The following is a 24,998-nucleotide window of genomic DNA, read 5'->3' as shown; positions in this document are numbered from 1 at the left end:
TTAATGCAAGAAGAGCATCTAGCTTTTGTTCCAGTTTTGAAATCTGCATACTAGAAGCATCATTAGAACCACTAATAACACGTTTACCTCTTGTATCCGTATGTTGGGTCTCCATTGCTATCTCCTCAAAGAGTTCGTACGTTTCTTCTGGAGTTTTGGTTTTAAAAGAACCACCTGCAAAATTGGTGACTATATTATGACTAGAAGGGGTTAGTCCTTTATAAAACATACGCATTTGAAGCTTCAATGGAATCCCATGATGAGGACATTGGTTGAGCAGCCCATTGAATCTCTCCCATGCTTCACAAAACGATTCATCATCTTGCTGTGCAAATAACAAGATCTTATCCCTAAGCATGTCGGTCTTTTGCGTGGAGAAGTATTTTTCCAGGAACTTCTTTTGAATGGCAGACCATGTAGTGAGTGAACCAGGCTTCAAAGAATTCAACCAATACTTCGCCTTATCCTTTAAAGTGTATGGAAACACTCTCATTCGAAGTTGATCTTCTGTCACACCTGTCAAGGGAAAAGAACTCACAACATTAAAAATATCCTTTATATGGGTTAATGGATCTTCATTAGGTAAACCATAAAAGGAAGGCAGCATATTAAGATGAGAAGATTTAAGCTCATAATTTCGAGCTACAGTGGGCAGCAAAATGCTTGAAGGAGATGCTGGAATTGTTGGGATATCAAGTTCTCCCATGAACTCAATGGCAGCCATCATTTCTTCTTCTTCTTGGTCTGAACTTGCTTCCGAATTTGAAAGTGAAGAACCAGGCAGTTCAGTGTGGAGAGCAAGACTTGTAAATGTAGCAAGAGCTTGCTCTTTTGTAGTTGACAACTCCCTTTCTAGACGATTCTGAATTTCAGAGGTCACTCGTCTGGGTTGCAATGATGGTCCTGCGTTCAAAGATCTAGAACGTTGGAACGAAGACCTCACTTGTTCAAGTAATGGCTTTTTAGACATAAACTACCTGAAACAGAAAATTAGATTAATTAGAAACACTAAAAAGAATAGGGTAACCTTGGGCACATAACCAGGGAAGAACTTTCGTTCAGTCCCCGGCAACGGCGCCAAAATTTGTTGTTAATATTATGTTAACTCGCAATTGTACGGGGCAATTAGTAGTATAGCAAGACAAGTACGAGGTCGTACCCACGAAGACTGAGAAGTTAAAACTAGTTATGTACTTAGATTCCCAAATTCAAGAAAGTAGGAGGTTATGTCTAAAACATAATTTAAAACAAGAGTGGTTGTGATTGTTGAACAAAAGAAGCAAAATGAAATTTCAAACAAAAACAAGTAAACAAATGTAACAAAGAGTGGTTTTAAGAGTTGGAAAACAGATTTTGAGACTAGGGCATTCGAATCACCATAACAATTCAATTCTGGGTTATAAAGATTCAAGTAACAAGTCTAATTCAGATTCAAAGATTGATTCTAGCTAAAGTATGATTAGGCCATGGTGTTTGGTCCTAACCTTGTGTTCCTAATTCCCTAATTTGATCATTTGTTGTCTAACCTAAAATTAAGCATTAGGAACCCATTAAGCATAGAAGAACATTTTAAACAACCAAGTATGTATCTAATCCCTGTTGTCGAATGTCCATACATACTCTTCCTATTCATAGTTCAATTCGAATTAAAGCATGGTGTATACTCTTAATTCAAACCAAGATAGTTAACAAACAAGTTCTAATGGTGATCAATCATTCAAACAAGCATGTTAACTTATAAGCATAATGAATAAGAACATGAATCATGAATCAAACTTGAAACTCCAAACTTATAAACCCAGAATATTCATGTTAGGTTACATTGAAGCCCTAGTTATGGATTTAGCTACTCATAATGGAAAAGAGACTTGAACAGAAATGAGAAAACATAATGAATGCAATAAGAGTAGAAAAACCCTTTTTCTGAAGTTCTTGTGGTGTCCAAGGCTTCTCCAAGTGCTTCTCCACTTCTAATGCTTCTCCAAGAGCTTCCCCACTTCTCGAAAGATGATGAAGGATATGGAGGTGATTTGGGATGAGTTTGAGTGAGTGGTGATGGCTAAGGAAGATGAAATTCGTAGGGAAATGGAAGAGAGGTTTGCTGGAGTTGTTTTGGTGATTGTTGGAGTGTTTGGGATTTTGAGAGTGTTTGAGGATGGTTGGAGTGAATTGTGGGGTTGTGAATCCTAGGATTTGTTGTGTCTTGAATGTGGAATGGATGTGGTATTTATAGGGAGAGGGGAGTGATAAATCTGAATTCAATATGGCTAATGCATACAACACTTGCATTATAAAAGATGAATTGGTTGATGCACTTCACCAATAGATCCCACCTGCAGCCCTAGCTCATCTTCATGTCACCATGACCAAGCTTCCAACCAGAAATGATAGCTCATACCTAGCTCACCATGACCAAGCATCCAACCAGCACATGCTGAGGTCAGCATGACCAGCAACTTCAAGGGCTTACAACTTGGGCTTCTCTTAATCAAATTAGGACTTTAAGCACTCGAAATTGAATTTCAGAATGTCTTCTTTCCAGCCATATGTTATTTGGGCCAATCCAAGGTCGGAGGAAGAAGTTAAGGCCGAAACAAATTGCTAACTCATTTTCCGCGCTGATAAGATCCATCCTGAGCATGGTTCTGTGTTTGCTAGGTAACGGACTCCAGATTTATCCAATGGAGCTGAATTTTGGATATGTTATAGTACACACCCATTGGAACAACTTTCATGAAGAATGCTGCCTCATCCGAGCTGTGTAGGTTGCTGAAACAAAGCTTACAATATGACCTACGGAACTGGACTGGCAGGGGGCTGTAGCCAAAATGAGTTTGTCTTTTAAGCTCTTCATCCCTTTATCCAAATCAGGCTTTAACATACATGGATTACATCATTTCATATCCAAAGCCATCATTGTTACCTAAAGCTGAAAGATAAATACAAAAAGGATTAAAAGCACAAGTTTAACTCAAAAACATAACCAAATCATAAGCTAGAAGGGTACAAAATGATATACAATTATGAACCGATCAGCTGACATGAAGCAAGTTTGCAATTGTGGAACTCCCTCTGTTGATCATCTATCCAAGCTCACCTTGTTAAGCAAGCTTACTTTGCAAGCTGCTTTTGCAGTTTGATTGTGAAGTTGGAAGCACAAGGAAAGCTTGTATAAATTGCAATGGTATTGGAGTTCATATGACATTTGTATGATTATATGAGTGTTAATACTTTTTTTTAATAGATCTGAATTATACTTTATTTATGAATCATATTGTTGGAAGTCATATGGATGATATTAGACATTTTGCATGAATGACTTAAACTTGGAACATGTTTTGGATGAATATGATTTTTAGATTTAATTTAATTTATTAATATAAAAACCAGGATTTGACAATGCTCATATTCATGTTGTGGATAACAATATGACAACGTTGAAAGTGTGTTGTGAAAACATGATCTGCAACGCTCATAAGATGTTAAAAGAATAAGAGGGTGGTAGTTTTTACCACATCCTTGGAGGGTTGTCAAATAAGTTTTCGAACGTTGTGAAATAAGTTTAAACAACATGCATTAATATGTACGACAACATCAAAAAGACGTTGTTAAAAGTGCAAGACTTTAACAACATCAAGGTACACGACATTCGCAAGTGCATTGTCAAAAGGCATTCGCAATGTTCATTGCCCGTTGTTGAATACAAGTTTTGGTGTAGTGCATTTTCATGAAATTTTGCCTAGGCTAAATCGTGGAACACCGTTTTCTTCTCAACCAATAAGATGAATGATACCTTCCAGTTGTTGAAACTAGTATGAACTATACCATGACAAGATGTGATCTCCTCGGCACTTGAAGAACAATCATGAGGAGTATCATCGCACACGAAGGTAAATGGACCGATAACCTTAAGACTCGGGCTTGTGCAGCTTAGCAAACAGCATACATCATCAATTACTCTATATACATCGTACTTACTCTTAAATTGGTTAGTATCAATATAATAAATCCTACGTTTCTTTATGTACTATGGTTTACCAATGAAGCATTGGTTATAGATGGTCAACAAAATGAAAAGGGTAGACATGCATAACTCTGAATTTGTACCATAGGAGGAATGTCTTGTATCATGTTTGGTCAACAACCTACGGCCTAAGTGACGCTTGAAGAGCGTGTGACTCTTACCTCTGGAAGGCACAGTGAATTTGAAGTCTTTTTTTTTTCTTGGAAGGATTGGACAACACAATCGATTCTATTTTTTAAGAAAAAATTTCACATCTTCCCTGGGAATATTGGACACCTCAACATATACTTCTGTTTCTTGTATTGATAAAGGTGGGAGAGGGGCAATATCCGACCCATCATTATTAATGTTCTTCTTAATGTGTTCGAGATCAATGTTACGTTGCATCTCTCGTTGAGTTGATTCGTTCCTTTGAAGATAATCTTGAACCATGGAGTGAAGGGACATACGTAGGTTCTTGTTGGCGTGGACATCTTTATAACGCTTCAACATTTTTTTAGCGCTTTATAGAACATCTACTCTTGTTGGTGCATCAAACCTTCAGCAAATGAGTAGCAACAATTTAAGAAGAGAGTTTTGGGTGCACTTTTATTGGAAGGAAAAAAGAAGAGAGTTTTGGTTGCTAGTGTCGATATTGCCAACGGCCCACTACTAGCAACAAGAGCAACTGCAATTGAATGTGGAATATTTGTTTTATATGATTGAAGATTGTTAGGTTGATGATTTTGGTTTCATAAGATTATAAGAAGTAAAATATTTGATGCATTGTTTCAGCTTTCAAGTATAAAAATTGCTATGTTTCATTTCACATAACTATTAGATTTGAAAAGTTCATGTAAATACAAGTGCTAGAAAATGAAACACTACAAAAATTGATATAACTTTATAATCTAATTACGCTGAATCACCAAAAAAAACTAAAACAAATAAAAGAGTATTTAGCTTAGATTATTTGGGATATGTTTGCTTTGAGAATACTTTTGTAAGAAGCACTTAAAGGATATATATATATATATAGCCAGAAACCCTAATTGTTTCTTTAACTCTTCCTTTGTGTTTATGTGGTTTAGGAAGATGACCTGATACAATGAATCACGTAAACATGGCCTAATTAAATTGGGTTTTGGCCACTGAATATTGTGGTCCCAAACCTGGCAGCTCCCACATTTTAGGTTAATTTAAACAAACTCCAACGTTAGACGCTTGTCCTATAGTCAATATATATATATATCACAGAGAGTGATGTTAATTATGCGTCGGTGATCATGATACGAGTTGCATTGAAGTTGATGAACTAAAAAATGAAGTATCATTTCGATTGGATTAGTATACTTTTGTGTTAATACTTATATATATAGGTAATTAACCTAAATACAGACTAATGACGATGTTTAAATTTATTGGCAACTATACATCCTATGAAACTCCACTACAAGAAGCAGAAACTCCAAATAATTTTCAAGATTTTTTATTTTTGAAACCAAAACACTAAATTACAACCAGGTTCATCTTTCGAAACCCTAAATTAACTTCGTATATCATACAAAATTCTGTGATAAACCAAGGAAAGTAGATTTGAGAACCAAATATAAGGTTGTCCTAAACTATGACCATGCTGTGCTAACACGTCTGCGACCATATTGGCTTCTCTATAAACATGCTGAATTTTGTAAAATTAATAAGCACCTGTGAATCACCTTCAATTGCAATAGACTGCAAATTCAATCGAATATCCCATAAAGTAATTGCTTCAGCTTCTAAATAAATCTCAAAATAAAGCCAATTAAGATTTATAAATCTCAAAATAAAGAGAGAAACAACCCACACATGATGGAAAAGCAAAATGATCAGTAAAATCATGGCTAAACTAGACATGATCAGTATCTTAATTACATGCCTAATTAATCCCATGAAACTCCAAAACAACCTTAGTAATATAATCACTTCCCTCTCTCAATGACACTAATTAATTTTCCTTTTATGGAAAAAAAAAAAAAAAAAAGTAGACGCAGTAATTTGGGTTCAATACTTGAGCAAACACACGCACGCGCATACTGAATTTATCTACAGCCCATTAGTACTTGATCCTTTGTAAAAATTAGGTCTTTGTGTATGAGGATGGTTGAGCAATATCCTTTGTTGTTGATCTTCGGTGTTGTTGTTATCCTTGTCTTGATTATTTTCATTATTATTATTATTAGCTGATAATGATAGTCTCTCTCCTTCTTGCTCTCTGTACCTGTGTAAGTACCTCCGTAATGGGCCGGTGTAGTCATCGAAACCCAGGGCTCCGAGAGCCCAGCAGAGATCATCGCCGTTCACGGTCTTTCGCCTCTCCTTGCGGCACTTCTCCGACGCCTCGCTGGTGACGAAGCTGATGAACTCCGAGACACACTCTTGCATGGTTTCCTTGGCCTCCTTGGAGATCTTGGCGTTGGGTGGCAGTATTTGCTTCATGATCCGCCCAACGTTGGCTATTGGCAGCAACTGGTCATGGTCTTTCATCATAGCGCCGTCCTCATCATGATTTGCAGCACCACTTGCTCCAATATTATTATTATTGTCGACCATTATTTCTCTGGATATATGATGAGCTACTACTTGCAGCTTTTGTACCTGTGGCTTGGGAGGTCAACACCCTATTTATATACAAATTCATGTCATGGATGTGTATGTATGTAGACGCTCTACATCAAATACTTGTATTTATATGTATATGTAGATAGAGGTAAGTTTTTTTTTTTTTTTTTTTTGGTCGAAAGGTAGAGGTAAGTTTCAATTAAGGAAAATAAGGTTATTATTTGAGTATACCTTCTAGGGCTCATTATGTCTTTTTGTTTTGTTTTGAGTACAACTTACAAGCGATACTCTAAACTACAGAGGGAGATGAATTTCTCTCACACACACAACTATAATGCCATGGGGGTTCGAACTTGAGACTTCTGGTCTGTAAGTCAAACCATGAGGTTAATTATGTATTTTTAATTTAATGATCTGAAGCATTTATTTTTTTAGATATGAATATAATATACCTAGTTGTTTGTTATTACATATATATGTTTCAAAGTACGCATTGTATCTAGTTAAATAACCAAAAGTAACATGTAGTCATTGATCTAGTGGTATTTCTCTCAACTTTGTTGGATGATATCTCGAGATCATATCTTCCACCTCAAAAAGTTAAAAAAAATTAAAAATTGGACAAAACCTAAAATCCAATCTACTTAATTAGGTTCAATGAAAAGAAAAAGAGTATGGATGACAATCTAATTTTCATTAGAATCATGCCCAAATATCTGAAATATATAAAGAGAAAATTTTCCACCTTTAATAGCGCATGTAGTTGTGACTTATGTCTTGTTCTTCTATAGGGCATGTGATATTTGATGCCGACCTGGTCAGCATTAGTGTTGGGGCCACGCTCGATCGAGCTCAATCTAATTGGATCGCATAATTAATTTACGATTAACACATACATATAGTTTGATGTTCTCTGCAAAATTAATTATTTGGTTATGGACCATGTCAACGATACCTTCCTGATTATGCAAATTAATCTCTGGTATTTTATTTTATTTAAATTTAGGTCCCATTTGGTTCCTGGGAAAGGAGACTTGAGGATGAGAAATAAATTGTTTTTTCATGTTTGGTAAGTCTAGCTATGGGAAATCGTTGTCTGGCCCATGGGAAAGTAGGGGGGAGAGTGAAGCCCTCGTCACAACTTGGGTTTTGTTTTCTCTCCTTATGTAGAAGTTTGGGAAAATTAGCCAACATTAAATACACATTTTTTATGATCAGTTTGTCCCCATTAACAATTTAGAATTACAATATATCATTAAATGCATTCTTTTTTTATTTGATTTAATATGGGTACAATTGAAAAATTATATAAACTTTGTTTTCCATTTCTACTCAAAAAAAACATTGGAAAGGAAACAAAGTGGTATCTCTCGGTTACTTTCCCAACATTACCAAACGTGGAAAATGAATTTTTTATTTTTCATCCCTTGGAAAATTACATGGGAAGTAATTTACCCTCAAATCCGTTCGGTGAACCAAAATTCCTTTACATGCAAACAGTTAATTGTTAATGGATGCTGAGAAGGTTTTTGTGATTTATTTTTTTTATTTTTTTTTTATAAAAGTTAATTAATTTAAAACAAGGTGTACGTCTCATCAATGTTTGCAATTATACCAGCCTCCATCCGCATTAATATTTAGAGCACTTTATACGTTTAAATAATAATTAAAAGTTTGTGGAATGTAGAATGTGGATGCAGAATTTTTATTTTTAATTTTTTTAATGTCAATGCAAAACAATAATAATTCATGTGGATCACGTGGATAATATTCAAACCAAATCTTTAAGCACTTAATCTTTTGAAAATTTGTATTATGTACGGAAATTGAGTTAATTAATGATCATGCAACATAGGTTTTAAGTTTACATCATTCCATGCGACAGCATATTTATGGCTTTAATTAGTACGTTTCATATTTGTTTTATTTTTCATGTTGGTGGGAGACGCATACAAAGCCAAAGGCAAACTTGGCAATAGGGTGTAATGTTATGTAGAAATGGACAGTGCAGCTACTTAGAATTAGTTGGTAGTTTTTATAATAATAAAAATTACTAGAATGATTATAAGTCCCAACGGAAATCAAAGATCGCACGCAGTGGCTGTTCCGGGATTCGAATGCCGTCTGAGTAAAACTTACATACTAAAACTCGACAATATAAGTGAATTTCATTAATAAACATAAAAAGATACACCTAGTTAGGGTACGTTAGGAGCTTTATTCTCGAATGCATCTCTATTTATAAATAAAAGTTTAACAAATACAAAAACTAAAACTAGACAACGTAATCATGAATCACGCTAAAAAAATAAAACTAATTCTCATAATATCATCAATGCAAAACATCTCAACAATACCAACAACAAATCAAACATTTCAACAAAATTCGTAAAATCAAAGCCCTAATTAATTTCAACAAAATTCCCAAATTATAATTCATTCCTAATTAAACCTAGAATACTCAATTTCAAATTAAAGATGCATAAGAGATAATGAGAAGAATAATTGTTGACAAGAAGAGAGAAAAACAAGAAAATAGGAAGAAGAATAAAATAACTGCGGAGAAAAACAGAAGAGGAGAAGTTGATGTAGACACAAACAAGACTGCCCAGTCTGTCCTTAACGTAGAAACAAAAAATAGTTAGAACGGCTGAAATCTGTAATCGCATCTGCTACAAAGTTAGCTTCCCGTAAATATGATGAAAAGGAGATGCACTCGAATCGACAAGCAATCTTTGTATATATAATTGGAGCAATGGCTCCATTTCATAATAAAGAAGATACACTCAGATTCCTCATCGGCTGATGAGTGGGGAAGTAAGTATTTTAAGATCCAGTCAGCCATACATACTCTCTAGTTTTATGGCTCCCTTTGGGCTATGAAGAGACATTAGCACCTAGCATAAGGAAAAGAAAAAGGTTCTTTAGTTATAAACATTACAGAAAATATTTTCCCTTCTTATCGTGTAAGTAGGAGCTTATACGTCCCTATCAATAACAGTGTGACATATGTGCATAAGTTTTTCTTTTTGTGTTTTTGGTGAATTATTTTTGCATATGTCAAACTGTGATTCGTGGAAAGAATGCGTATCTCCTTACAGGAAAGAAGGGAAGCAATATATATCCAAATATTATTGTTTGAAAGCTTGTCTCAAACTCAATTTCAATTTATTGGGTTACTGCAAGTTACAAGTTTTTCTTATTATTATTTAAATGTAAATAAATAAAAAAGGTTGTCCTTTTGTGAAACTGACTAATCTTGGTGACATTTTCACTTGTCCTGTTTTGAAGGTGATGAGGATGATTATGCCGATAAACATTGCCAACCCAAAACCTTTTTTATCCACTGATTGTGATTTTTAAACTACATCCTCTTTTGTGCTAATATATCTTAGACTTTTTTTTTTAGGACCTTTTTTATTGATAGGGGCGATAATATACCTTTTTTTTTTGGAAGAATAATTGCTCCAAACTACTATACTAATGAGTCCTTTGCTATCGTAAGCATGTTTAACTCTATTGCAACGCTTCATATTATTAATTAATTAATTTGTTCTTTAAGTGGCACTTAAATCGGTATGCACGTAGGACAAATTGAGTGTTCGGTGGAAATAACCTTAATTAAACAAATTAAGACTTCACATAGACTGCAAATACTCTAAATTAAATTAATCTTAGGATGTTCAACAGAAAAAACAAAAAAATAAAGTAAAATCCTAGGATGAGTTGAAGATCTACTGAGAATCTTAAGAATATATCCTTTGATGGTGTCCTTTCTTCTTGATTAGCGGCCGCTGCTAGTTTTGCGCCCAAAGAAATATTCTCCACTTGTTGTAGTTCAGTGTTATAGCAAATATTCACATTGAAGTGAAAGCTAGTTGGAATATTAATTCAGGGTTTTCAGGCATAATGGTCTCTACGTTTCCAAAAGTCATCATTTTGGTCATCTATTTTCAAAATGGATCAATGTCGTTTTCTATATTTTATTTTGTCCCCAACACCAATATTGTTGATGTTGTCCAATTCTGTCGAACTTTGTGTTAATTTTAGGTGCAATTTTGTCAAACCATCCCCACCACCAATGAACTTGTGACATCTGTATGAATCTTTTAAAAAAATACTAAAAAGAAAGAAATTAGAAATTGCAATCAACCAAAAGAAAGAAATTAGAAATCGCAATCAACCAAAAATGTAGGCTTTATCTTCTTCTTCTTTATTTATTTTTTAATGTTAGGCTTTCATATTTGATCGTTAAGTAAACAAAACTGTAAGACTAAAATTACACAAAAATCACATATCTGGATTAGCTCCCAAATTTGAATCTCATTTCCTGTAGATTAGATTAATTCAGAGTAATTTATCGTTTCTTTAAAAAAATGAGTAGTTTACTGTTTGTATTTTTTTTGTAAAGAGGATCAAAATGGGAAGTGGGCCAAACCACAAGGAAAGGAAAATGTGATTTGTCTCTTTTTGTTTTGTTGGTGAAAGGTCGAAGGGAAATACAAACGTTTATTTTTAGGTTTATTAATTCATTTAATTTATTTATCTTTTATATTTGTCCATTCACATGGCGCAATATGAGTGGATGTGGATCTTTATGAGCCTATTAATGAAGGATTTGACGAATATACTAATTGAGGTATGAAAGTGGTAAGAATATCAAATTTTAGATACGAAGTCGACACAAAAAAAACTTAATGTAACAAATTCTAAATCTCGTGAAACTTGCTGGTAGTAAAGTGAAATTTACCCTACATTTTTATAACGCACTTTTTCATAATTAGCACTTTAAAGTTGGGCCAAACCATAAGTCTGTATAGCTTATTAAGAGCACCTCCACCGCTAGACCCAAACCCTGGCAACAGGCCCCCCAAGCCCAAGTTACACCCTCTAGCGCGCAGCCTGAAGCCTGGGCAAGCCCTGGGGCCCACCAGCTGTTTGTGCCTAATAAATCACGGCCATAAGCTGGCCGAAGGAGCCCCTTTTCTCGGCCCTGGCATTTGCTCGTAAAACTGAAATGCAGCGTTTCAACAGGGTGCTTTGCCTTCCTGAAGACAAAAGAAAAATGCTAAGGCATGATCATCTCGGCCTCGAGTGCAAGCCGAGGCCGAGGCCGAGCAAAATCACGGCCAAAGGCATTAAAGGCGAATCATCACGTGACAACAGGGTCCCAGGCTTCATTTAATGAAGTAGTGCCTCTGTTTATTGCAGCAAACCCACTGACCACGAATAAGCATTTAATGCACGAGGAAAGGTGGGAAGTGATTGAGGTCAGGATTTGGTGATGAGGATCAGAGTGATTAGACGTAGACATTCTCACAAGAATTCTGACAGCTTGAGATATTAGGTCACCAGCTATCAAGGCCATAAATGCGTCTCCACGGCCAGAAGCGCAGAGTCCATGATCGGGGCGGCGGCCGAGATTCACCAGGATTTATGGGGTCACACCACCATACTTCACGATCCCAAATGTCGATTGGACTACCCACTTGCTCTAATCAGGCTCCACCATGCAGATTTTCAGCCTCGATTACTCCTCCAGGAACTCTTCCTATAAATACAAGGCTCAAGCTACATTCAAAGGGTTCAAACACCAAACCAAAGCCTCCCACGGAGCAACTTATTTTTTCCTGTAATGCACTTTCAATATCTTTACTTGCTTTCCTAGGAGTAGTGTTAGACTGTAAGGAAAATTCATTCATCAATATATCATACGACCCTTGATTATCAAGGCGCCGGAGCACCATCCTTGTTGTTCGTTCACTCACCCCATATATCATACGACCGTCGCTCCCTGAGCGACGCGCCGGAGCACCGCCCAAAACCCACCACCAACACCATCACTCAACGGCCTTGTAGTTCAGGCGGTGAACCTAACAGCCGAGACTAGTTCCTCTCTCGGCTACAATCGTTTGATTAGAAGACGAGTTCAAACAGGCGCACCACTTATCCATCCTACACTCATCAACATCTCGACGCACGGTAGACCGTGCTGGCACGCCCGCGCACAACCGCACCGCACCCAAAAGCAGGAAGCCGCGTGCCAACGCATATCCCCTCGGCCTGGAACTCCATGCCGTGAGATTTGCGCGGCAGACACCAGCCCGGGCAAGACCAAGGGCAATTCTTGATTGGGCTTTAGCTCGAAGTCGCTGATGTCAGTGTGAAGTCAGCCTTGACAGCTCCCAATGGGAAGACGCCACATGGCGCTTCCCGAACGCTCATATCGGTTTTTCTCCAGAAATCTAACGGTCTTCATTTTTTTGGCTTAAAAAATTGAAAAAAATTCGAATTTAAAAACAAAATATATAGCAAAAAATTCTTGATTTTTTCCCTATAAATACCTAACCATTTTATTCACCTTCCACACCAAATCTTCACACAACTCTTCTCCTTCCCTTTTATTCAATAAAGAAAGCATTAAATAATATGACTATTTATTAAAAACATTGCACATCAAAACAAAGTTTAATTATAAAAAAAAACCTTAATTTATTGCAAACAACACACAAAACAAAGCATAATTAAAAACAAGCATAATTCCAAACACACCACACACAACATAAAGCATAATTCAAAACAAAGCATTAATTGACTTCATCCACTATGATTGCCTTTCATCTCCCACAAGTGCTCGATCAAGTCAACTTGACATCTCTCATGAACATATGAAGATTGCATTTCCTAATAACGATCAATCATGGGGTTATTGTATCGACCATCCCGAATTAACGGTTCGTGCTCCATTGGCTATCCATTTGGTCTCATCGGCCTTTCATAAATTCTTGTCAACGCCGTGTTCATGGGATTGGGTTCGAACACCTCTGGAGCATCATAATCATACTCATCCTCCACAATCATGTTATGGAGGATGATGCAAGTCATCATAATGTTTCGCAACACGTCCTCATCAAGCATCCGAGTAGCACCTCTAATAATTGCCTAACGAGCTTGCAAGATACCGAAATACTTTTCCACGTCTTTCCTATAACATTCTTGAAAGACAGCAAAGCTTTTTTCCTTCTCGGATTGAGGATTAGGAATTATTTTCACGAATGTTGTCCACCTAGGATAAATTCCGTCGGCGAGGTAGTACGCACTCGAGTATATGGTATTGTTGATTCGGTACGTGATCTGGGGGGAATGACCTCGCAATACATCATTGAACACCGGAGATTGACCAAGCACATTGAGGTCATTCTGAGATCCGGCAGCTTCGAAGAAGGCATGCCAAACCCAAGTGTCGAATGAAGCTACGGCCTCCAGAATTATACTTTTTTGGCCCTTTCGATTCTCATAATCTCCTTGCCAAGCAGTTGGGCAATTCTTCCACTGACAGTGCATGCAATCGATACTTCCAATCATTCCTGGGAAACCTCGAGCCTCAGCTTTTTGTACAAGCCTTCGGAGGTCCTTAGCCATAGGTTTGCGAAGGTACTCCTTCTTGTAGAGATTTTCTACTGCATCACAAAATCTCATCAAGCACTCTAGGATAGTTGATTTTCCCATCCGCGCAATCTCATCCACCTGCTCTGCAGATGCCCCATAAGCAAGCATCCGTAAAGCAGTTGTAAGTTTTTGATCAGGAAGAAGACCTAAAACCCCAACAACATCATACTTTTGAACGAAGTATGTGTCGTAATTACAAATATCATGCATGATTTTTTGGAACAAATGAGGCTGCATTCTATATCTCTCTCGAAAATAAGAAACATGATATAACGAATTTGGGATAAAGTAATCTTCCAAGAGATTCTTACCCCAATACTGTCTATGTCGGTCCACATTCGGGGCACGACGACGGTGGTGTTGCCTTGATTCATTGAGCATACACACCGCTACAACCATTTCTTCCTCCTCTTCATCAGCCTCACGATCTTCTTCAGCACATCTGCGTCTGATTTCTTCCTCTTCTTGCTCTTGCCTCTCCAACACCCTCCTCAGGTTAGACATTGAGAGTAGAATGTGTTTTGTAAAATATGATAAATGAAATAATAGAGAAGATATGGTGTGAGAGGTATGAGTTGAGGGTGTAGTTTTATAGAGGGATTTAGAAGATAGAGATGACACATGGTGCAATTTTAGAGAATGAAAATCTTATCTGAAATATGAGATTATAATTTTTTTTAATAAATATCTGAAAATCTTATCTGACATGGGACACGTGGAGCAATTTTAGAAGGTGAAAATCTTATCTGAAATCTAAGATTATCTGAAATCTAAGATTATAATTTTTTTTTAATAAATATATGAAAATCTTATCTAAAATAAGACACGTGGCAAACGAGAATCTTATCCAAAAATCTCATCTGAAATTTGATGGACATGTGATCTTATCCGAAAATTTAATTTGAAAATTTTATCTGAAAATTTAATTTGAAAATTTTATCCGAAAATGTTATCTGAAATTTTAGGTGAAAATTTTATAATAAATAGTGACACCTGACAACCGAAAATATTATCTGAAAAGCTTATCAAAATTAATGGTTTAAGTATACAAAATATAGAAAATAAAGTAAAGTGAATAGTATTTGCCCTTTGGGGTGGAACCGAAAAAGGCAGGCTGTTCGGTTCATTTTTACACATGATTTTTCATGTTATTCACCCACTATTTTGAGTTAGTTCTTGACATTTTATAGCTTTTTACTTCCTTTTTGTGTTTTCTTAGATTTTACCTTGGTTAGAATGAAAATGAGCTAAAAGTGCATTATTGGTTATAAATTCTGTTTTTGTTCATTTTCGTAGGTCAACTTCTTGGCCCGGGATCAACATGCTCTGGTACTCGGATGAGGTGAAGATCTTCATGAAACTTGTTCCAATGGATGTTAACTACAACATATCCAAATTTGAGCTCCATTGGACAAGTATTGCCTATCCAACCAATCCAGCATGTTACCACAGCTCTGGAAATTCGAAGTAGTCCAGCTTTTACCTCCAATGTGTCACTTGATTCTTCTTGTTACCATAACACTTGGTAACAAGAATTTACCTTAGTGAAAGAGATATTTTCTGAGGCAAAGAGCATATTTTCAAGGACAAAGCTTCATCATGGCAAGGGGACAATGGGTGAAGGCTTTGGAGGAAAGAATGACTTTTATATTCAAAGTGTGAGCTGTAAATTGATGGGCAAGGGAAAGGTGAGTGCAATCTGAAGTATGAGAGGCTTTTGAACGTGGGTAACCTGGGCATTCTATTATTCCACAATTTGGAGAGATTTTGGAGCTGGAGATGAAGCTTGGAGCTAGGGAGCTCAAGGAGGAAGACAAGGGCAACAAAGCAAAGAGTGGAAGAGATTTCCACCATTGAAGACCTTGAGCTCCCATGTTCACAAAATCTGTAACTTCTTTCTAATTTTGTTTTGAGTTTGTATTTGGAATAAGTATGAGCAACTAAACTCCATAGCTAGGGCTTAGGTTGAAGCCCTAAACATGATTACCTTATTGTTTTGATGCTTGAGTGTATGAATTTCTAGATATTGTTGATGAATTCCAATTCACCAAATTAATCTATCCTTGATGTATGTTTTTCTTTGATTGATCACCTTTGAAAGCATGCTTCTTGAGATTGTTGGGATTATGTGTATCTTCATGTTATCCTAAGCAATAAATGGATAAAGTAAGAATCATCCATGTGAATTGGTTTCTTGAATACCTAATGTAAACACCATGCTATTAGGGTTCTTGTGATGTTCATATTTTCTTTGAACTTAATGGGTTTTTCTTGTAATTGAATCAAAGTACTAAGCACACCTAGATTGGATTATAGGGAAGGCACAAGTATTGTAGCACTCGTACTGCACTTTACGTACATTAGAGAGAATCAATGCGTCTTGAGCCACTCGTACTGGTCTTGATTGCGAACATCTTCAACAACATGTTTAGAGTTCATCACTTGAGTATTCATGAACAGTGGTAGAATTGTTTAGGGTGGATTCCGAAACCCTAGTGTTTGTTACATTTTAATTCCACTCTTGATCATTCATCTCTGCCATTCTCATTTAATTTCAAAGTCCATTTACTTTCATGCAATAGAAATATGTCACTTCAAACAAATCAAACCCCCCCCCCAATGTGTGTGTGAGTTGCGTGTTTGACACGTTATGTGTCTTTGTTACTGATTTTTTTTGTTTCCGTAATTGTTTTAGACTTTTGGTCCGCCCTGTGTTCTTCCATTTTCTGTGCTGAATCTAACCGTATAAAGAATGTGAATTTTGGATAAACGGTTGGAAAGTTATAGGCAAAACACTGGATATAGGTCGAAACTGGAAAAACAGAGAAACGAATCTGCCCAAAAACGACCGGTCGTTACTGTTCAGAGACCGGTCGCACATGAATCTGCCCAAAAACGACCGGTCGTCACTGTTCATTTTCACTGTTCACCGGTACTGTTCACAGGTGATAAATGGTTGATAAAAGGGTGATAGAAAGTGCTGTTTCTGTTTTTCTTTGGTTTCTTTTGTTGTTTCATTTCTTTTACATTTCTTTACTCATTTTTAGTTTCCAATTTGCATTTGTGCATTTGTGGTGTGTTAAATTAGTGTTCTTTACGTACTCAAACTAGAACTTATAGGAAGCCGACAAGTTCTTCGTGGGATCGACCCCGTACTTACATAATCTATACTTCGATAGATTCATGCACTTGCGGGTATTTTTAATTGGTTGTTTGCACATTAATTTGTGTCCTTTTAGGAATGCAACACAGGTTGCCACTATTCAAGTGAATAGTGTCAAACCTTGGCGAGGTGCTCCAACGAGTTTGAACTTAACACTTTTTCGTGCTAAAACGTGAAGCCCATTCTCAGTTTCAGGCTTTGCTCCTTTTGAGGTGGATTTTGGTGTTTTGTTTCTTTGTCCATGGATGTATGTTATGCTTATGGACAAAGAAACTAGGGTAAACTGCCGAAATGCCCCTTGAACTTGTACCTAATTATCAATTTACCCCCTGACCTTTTTTTTTTAGCGAATTAAGGGCTCGAATTAAATTTTATTATCAATGTTCCCCCTGCCGTCTAAATCATCAAAATTTCATCCAATAATCCATCAAATCATTAAAAAAATAAAGAAATATATATATTTTTTGAAAAAATTAAAGAAAAAAAAGAAAAAGAAAAATCTTATGGACCCACCCCACCCCCTGCGTCTTCTTCTCCAACCTATCCCCCCTTACTCTCTCTCTCTCTCTCTCTCTTTTTGCAGGCTTGAGTGGGGATGGAGGTGGTTGTTTGGTGGCGTTGGGTGGTGGTCTAGGGATGGATCTCGCGTGTCTCTCTCTCTTTTTGCAGGCTCGAGTGGGGATGGAGGTTGTTGTATGGTGGCGTTGGGTGGTGGTCTAGGGATGGATCTTGCGTGGGGATGGGGCTGGGGGATGGGTCTCGGTTGGGGGGGCAAGGCTGGGGAATGGGATGGGTCTGGATCTTGGGGGCAAGGGATGGGGATGGGAGAGAGAGTGTTTCAATTTTCTGTGAGGAGAAAAGAAATAAAAGGCATGGTGGCCTAATGTCCAGTGGCTACATGTCCAACCGCATGGCAAAAGGTTTGGTCAGCTCCAGATCAATTTCAAGAGCCACCATTCTCTACTCTTACTTGTTGGTCAAATCAATTTCAAGAGCCACCATTGTCTACTCTTACTATTACTAGCACAAGCTTTCAAAAACATACATATCAGGTGAGGTTAAATGGGGTTAAATGCTGGGCCAAGAGCTGGGGGTTTTAGGGTTGATGGGTTGATGTGCTGGAGGAGATAGAGCTGGGGGAGGGGGCAATAGGGTTGCTGGTTCTTTCTTTTTTTTTCCCTTTTTGGGTCAATTTTCTTCTTTTTCTTTAATCTTCTTCTAAAAAAATAATTTTTAAAAATGATTTAATTGAAAATTGGATGAATCGTAGGGAGAGAGGGAAGAAAGCGTTTGGTTGCAGAGAGAGAGGGGGAAGAAAGGGTTTGGTTTGCAGAGAGAGAGAGGGAGTCGTAGGGAGAGAGGGAAGAAAAAGTTTGGTTGCAGAGAGAGAGAAGAAAGGGTGGGAGTTTATTAAAATGATTTTTTTTTTCATTTTATATGTCATACTATTGTATTTTATAGTATTTAATTATTTTTAACATATGAAATGACCAATTTGCCCTCATATTTAACGGCAAATTGGATGAAATGTTGATGATTTAGACGGCAGGGGGAACATTGATAATAAAATTTAATTCGAGCCCTTAATTCGCTAAAAAAAAAGGTCAGGGGGTAAATTGATAGTTATGTACAAGTTTAGGGGGCAATTCGGCAGTTTACCCAAGAAACTAAAGTTAACACCAAAACGAAAGCTTTTATTTTTGGGTAGCTGTTTCGGCTTATTCTACCACTAGCCTCTCCGCATGCGCTTCCGCGCTTACGAGAGGCTTTTTTAAAAAAAATTAACATTTATTTTAGAATTAAAAAAGATAATGGGTAGTTGTGTTCCATAAAAGTAGGCTATTATCTGATTTTTCTTTTCATTTTAATTTTTTTTAAATATGAAAAGGTGTGAATTGACCATATTATCCTCATTTAATTAATAATTTCAATTCTTAATGTTTGCATTAACCAAGGGCATTTTCTGATATTTTGAATGTTTCACCATTCTCTGCCTTTTGCTTTATATATATAGATTCAACGTTCTGTGTGTGTTCTGAACTGTTCCTTGAGAATGATGGGATCGTGTTGGAGTTCTCAGAGGGAAGTCGAAGGTTTTTGTTTGTGTAAGTGATTGTTTTGCATTATTTTGTTCTCTGATGAGTTAATTCATTTATCATGAAGTTTGAAACTCGGAATGATGTTGGTGTAATTAGTTGAGATTATGTTGGTTTTGCTATCTGAGATCAATGTGCTTAATGGGTTTTGAGATATTTGTTTCAAAGTTTTGGTTTTGACAGTGATGCTGCTTTGAGTTTAGTCTGGGTTCGAAAACAAATTCAGGGGTTGATTATTTTGTTATGAATTTGCTGCCTCATGCTATTTGCACATGTATCTTCTGGGGTGTTGCTTGCTTTATAGAAATATGTGCTCTTCTAGATGGGGGTACGTAGTGCTATACTTTTTGTTTTGCATCAAATACTCATGAAACTTGGTTAATTGGTACTTCTCGGTTGCTTTCGTAGAAATTTCATCCTCTTCTTCTCTGTGATTTGTGGTTGACTAGTCTAGGATTGATTGTTGTCAGTGCAGAGTTTCAATGTGTATTACTATTTGCTAAGAATCAGTACTTTGCCGGTATGTTTTAGATGAGCCTGTAATAGTAGTAGCTAAAAGGCATTCGGATTGCTTCATTTTCGATAGACTGAAACTAGGTGTGACTGAACCATTGAAAGGAAAGGTATCAGAAAAATGTAGAATTGTCTTTGATTTTTTCTTGGTGCTTGATTGATGAAGAACTAACACTTTTCATAGTAAGATGGAAGAAAAAGTGTTCCTTCATGGGTTTTTCTTTTTTAGTATGCATTCTCATGTCTTCTTGTTTCCTTTTTGTTTGGCTATCGTACGGTGTCAGAACATCGTGAGGATGACACTGAATATTTCAAATTGGCTTATATCATTCTACAATTTTCAATTTTTTTTGTTTTTGTTGAATTTCATGCGTAATTCATCGTTCATTGAACGGGGGGGAGAGGAAAAACTAAGTTTTTTGTTGTCTCAGACAGCAACTTAATTGTACCTTTTCTTTTTTTTCTTTTTTCTGCAGATGGGTTCCATTGAAGAACATCACCATGGTGATTTCAATGAGGTTAATCTGGTAAGCATTCATTTCCTTCAGAAGCTTCTGATATATGATGTCTTTGGTGAACCTGAGACACTTCCTAGAGTTGAAGATGAGTGCCAGGTTGAAATTCCACCTCTATCAGCTATATCTTACTTTATAAACAACCTAACTAATGCAAAAAATCACTGGTGATGGCCCCTATAATTTTCTAATGGGGTTGCCTTACCAGTAATGTGGATCAATCAGGAAGTTGAGAGCAAAGAGCGTGAGTCAGAGGCTTTTGATGTTGTAGTTAATGCATCCAATAAAGAGTCTAAAAAATCTGAACATGTCAGGAAAAACTCGGGTTGTCTAGAAAGTGACAACTTAAAACCCAATTCTGAACCAAGAATAGTAAGTCAGATCATGGGACAATATCAGATGACTCGGCGAAGTTAGCTTGGAAACAAGAAAAGATGACTGAAATGCATCCGAAGTGTAGTAGAATAGTGTACTTTCTGGTTCGTTCCTGGATACTTGGGTGACAACTGGAGTGACATAGAAGAAGTTAGTTTTCTTCTTGGTTTTTATGTATCTTTGGGAAAAACCTCATTCAGGTGAAGGTTGTTGGGAATAAACAGATGGGACATGTATTATCATTCCACTACGGAAAATTTTACAGGTCTCACAGAAACATCAGATGGGCGAAATGCCCGAAATTGAGAAGTAGAAGATGTAAATTTGGACCAAGAATATTTACAGGATTAAGGCAACAGGAGTTGTTATCTCATTTGCTCCCTCACATGGCAGAAGAATGTCAAAATACTTTACTTGAGGAAATATATCTTACTGAAACTTTTATGCTACGATTTACCTTTGCAGTGTGAATTGAATTATAGGAACTTGTCTGCACATTTGTATTATATAATCATATGCAAACCAACAAAAGTTTTCTAAACTAATTATTTACTTTAAAGAGTATTACTCTACTTCAAATTCTGTGTGAACTGTCTGCCACATTTTTGTTTGAGTCCAAGATTGTAGAACAGTAGAAAATATAAGTACGTTATTATTTCATACATAAAAATATTAGGCAGATTAACATCCCTTTAATTCTGAACTTCTCTAATGTTTTTTTTTTCATAAGTTTCCTTGTACCAGTACTTTCCTAAGTTTTCTTTCCTTTTATAAAGTTCTTGCTCTAATGTGCGAATTTAATACTCTTATGCTGGTCAACATGAGTTATGCTTTTGTTAGCATTAGCAAGAGACGAGTTTCATTGATGTGATGACTTCTTTGCGTATGAATTTTTCTCTAGTAAAACTTGAAGCTCTTTTCATCTGATTTGCAATACAGGACTTTGGATATTGTTCTGTACGAAGATTTAGTTTTATGTATATTCAAGGATGGAAAAATAGCAATATAAGCGTGGGCATTAGTTCAATTTTAACTGATAACTTTTGCTATCGATTCTTGCCTACTCAAATTGAATTTATAGATATCTTTGGTTGCATGTTTTGTACATTTTATGTAAATCCTAGTAAAAATCCTTGTCTGTATTGTATAAAAGAACCATATGAGAAAATGTACTGATGCAACACAGAACTTTCCATTTTCGGATGACGAAAGGGAGGTAAATGCAAGTATGTGGTGTTTGTGGATCCATCCTATCTGCCAATTGTGTCCATCAGATTTTTTATGTTGGTAGATGTGATAGCTAAGAAATTTATGATTGACAAAATAGAAACATAGAAATTGGTTGCTCACGATGAAGCCATTTTATGCCGTTAATCAGATAATGGGCAGAAGATGTGCCCTGGATTTGAATTTTTGGTGTTGTAATTTTGTCATTATCTTTATGTGCCCAATATTTATGAATTGGGTCAGGATGGCAGTCAAGGACCTAAAAGTGGCGCAATCCAAGTCCAAGAACCTGGAAGCTAAAGAGCTGCTGAAGAGATCATTCAGTCAGAGCTGCTTATATTCGCTTCTGGCTAATATGTCATGTTCTGTGTTTTTTAGGCTTTGTTCACTTTCTTCCAAGCTCATCAAGAGAGACCATCAAGATCCTGAAGGAAAAACATGACCAAGGGGCAAAGATGGAGTTGGAGGCCAGCCTTGTTTATTATTGAGCGTGACCAAGCTGAACAGGATAGGCACAAGGCTACTGCAGCCAAGACGTAGCTCCGTCTCATCCAAGGACAACCGGCCAAAACGCAAGGATCTTGTTGAGGCGAAAGCCAAGTTCACCAGGTTCAGCTCGGAGCTGGATCATGCTCGGGGATGGAGAGCAGGCAGCAGTTGAGATGAGTAGAAGCAACTCAAAGTAGAGGCACAGAAGAGTGGGAGCACATCCACGCAATCTTGAACTCAAAGTAGAGGCCAAGAAGCGCGGCTACATGATGCATGTAATGCATGGATGCATCATGCATGGATCCATGTTATCGTTGTGTTAGTTTGTAAATCATATTTTGTCGATATTTAGAATATCCTAATAGTCAATAATGTAAATAACTAAATAAAAAAACACCTTATTTTTTGCAAAAATAAAAAACATTTGATCGTGTTATTATCGATGATGTGAAGATTTTAGCGTCTCAAATTTCTTTTATTTCGTTTGTTAATCCCACTGTTTCTTCTTCTATTTGAATGAAATCCTTCTTGATAAAAATAAAAGGACAATTCAATATAATTTTTCTACACGAAGTTCTTTTTGTTCTTTCGCAGATATGTGGTGTGACCTGCAGTGGAGGAAGAAAGGAAAATGCAGGGAGACGAACAGAATGGAAGAAGCGAATGAGTGGCTTCATTGACTAAAGACACTTAAGACACCCACACCAACTTTTTCTTTTTTCTTTTTTCTTTTTTCTTTTTTCTTTTTTCTTTTTTCTTTTTTCTTCTTTTCTTGGAAGATATTTGCAGCCCCTTTTTTATTTCCTCACTAACGTAAAGTTAAAAAAAAAGAAGAAAAAAGAGTTATCCTATGCTCACATAGAGAGAGAGAGAGAGAGAGAGAGAGAGAGAGATTTGTTTCACAATATAATAATTGATCATGTATTACTCAACTACAAGTAATTAAATGACTGTTAATCTATGAAAACTCACCGACAGTAATGCAAACGTCATCAAATACATGGAGGAGGATTAGTGTCGTAAGCCTGGGATGTCATTCAATCGGTTCAATAATACTAAACACGCACATACGTGCGAATGGGGAATAAATTAGTTGGTTGAGCTCTTTCATATCTACTTATAACATTCGCAATGGTTGCTCAACAGTTCAATAGTTCAATTTATTGAACTTTTTTAGCAGCTATTGAACTGAATTGTAGTTTCATTTGCAGTAGTGTAGTTCAAATAGCTTATAAATTAAAAACTAATGTTGTCCATGTGTCAATAAGAGAGAGGTTGTAGAGTTATTATTGTAGGTTAGCTCATTGAAATGAACTATTGATCCCTAAAATGAAATATTGATCTCTAAAATGAACTGAATTTTACCATTGCTAATTAAAAGTTCAATTTATTGAAATAAAATTGAAATGACCTTCACCAATGTTGATGCTCTTATGTGGACAAAGATTCGAAACCCAGAGACCTGAATGTTTGATTCAACCCCCTTCCCCAATCACCTGTACCAAAAAACAACACACATTTATTACACCAACTTTTGATCATGAATACCAGCTGATGTGGAAAATCCATATTGAGGCTATAAAATGAAAACAAAAGAAACCATTGTCACATCAGTTAATGTCCAAAAGTCAGTGTAATAAGTCTCTAATATTAATTATTCTATTGTTATTTTAGTTTGTGAATTATTATTATTATTATTATTTTGGTTTAATTCCTCTATTGTCATATTTTTCTTGTCTAATTAAATAAATTGAGTAGGCAACAAGTTTCACAGACGATTACTTAAAATAGAAGGAGAAGAGAGTTGGCTCGGCTGCTGCTGTCCTTCCTTCCCAAAGAAGATAGGTCAACATTATAAAATGATCTCCAAAAATAGAAACAACTCTCTCAAAGCAACTAAGCATGTAATTATGGTTTTTAAAAAAATGAAACTAGACATGAAAGGTTTCAGGTAAGCATGAAGGGATTTATCTTTTTAAAACTGAGTAAAACTACATCTTTGCAAATGGGTAGATCACAGCCGTTTATTTGATCTAACGGTGGATGCAATTTGCAACAAATGACTCTTCCACTCCATAAACTAGGAAGTGATTTTAGCTACTTCTGTGAGATTTTGTCACAAATTATATACTTAAAAGGCATAATTGAATTTAGCAAAAAGAACAAGGAGAACAAAAGAGAATTCATATCTCATACAAAGACAATTTATTACACCATATCTCAAGAATGTCAATTGCATACATTCAAACATGTTCCATCTTACCATTTTATATGGATTCATAACCTCATAACATAACATTGCCTCATATCTCATACACTACTCAATGCATAGTTGGTAGTTTGTAACCTAATATATCAAATCATTTGGTAAGAAAGCATTACCTCACACACTAATGCAAGTTTATCTTTTGTTGGCAGTATGCGCTTTAGTGCGCACTATCCAGTGTCATAAAACCGAATCCACAAACCAGATTACGTATTCAAATGCCATTAATGGTACACGACAAAATTTCTATATCCAATGTCAGTACATGCAAAGGAAAAAAAGAAAGTTAAAGAGAATAAAA

At 36.3% G+C, this 24,998-nt stretch overlaps 1 long non-coding RNA gene, 1 other non-coding gene and 1 pseudogene across 2 annotated transcripts; 2 read left to right on the top strand and 1 right to left on the bottom strand.

The window, feature by feature from the left end:
* Positions 1-251: 251 nt before the first annotated feature.
* On the top strand, positions 252-358 carry LOC148297320 (small nucleolar RNA R71). Its single transcript, XR_015833188.1, has one exon. It is a non-coding gene; the product is annotated as a small nucleolar RNA R71 (small nucleolar RNA).
* A 5,651-nt stretch (positions 359-6,009) lies between these two features.
* Positions 6,010-6,610, bottom strand: LOC110760704 (nuclear transcription factor Y subunit B-1 pseudogene; annotated as a pseudogene).
* Positions 6,611-19,233: 12,623 nt separating this feature from the next.
* Positions 19,234-22,875, top strand: LOC110760682 (uncharacterized). Its single transcript, XR_015835369.1, has 3 exons — positions 19,234-19,321; positions 20,302-20,352; positions 22,321-22,875. It is a non-coding gene; the product is annotated as an uncharacterized LOC110760682 (long non-coding RNA).
* The last annotated feature ends 2,123 nt before the right edge of the window (positions 22,876-24,998 follow it).

Source organism: Prunus avium, chromosome 1 (assembly GCF_965620075.1).
Source record: "Prunus avium chromosome 1, drPruAviu1.hap1.1, whole genome shotgun sequence".
NCBI lineage: Eukaryota > Viridiplantae > Streptophyta > Magnoliopsida > Rosales > Rosaceae > Prunus > Prunus avium.
Note: the sequence above shows the minus strand (reverse complement) of the source record. Positions and strands in the feature narration are given on the sequence as shown.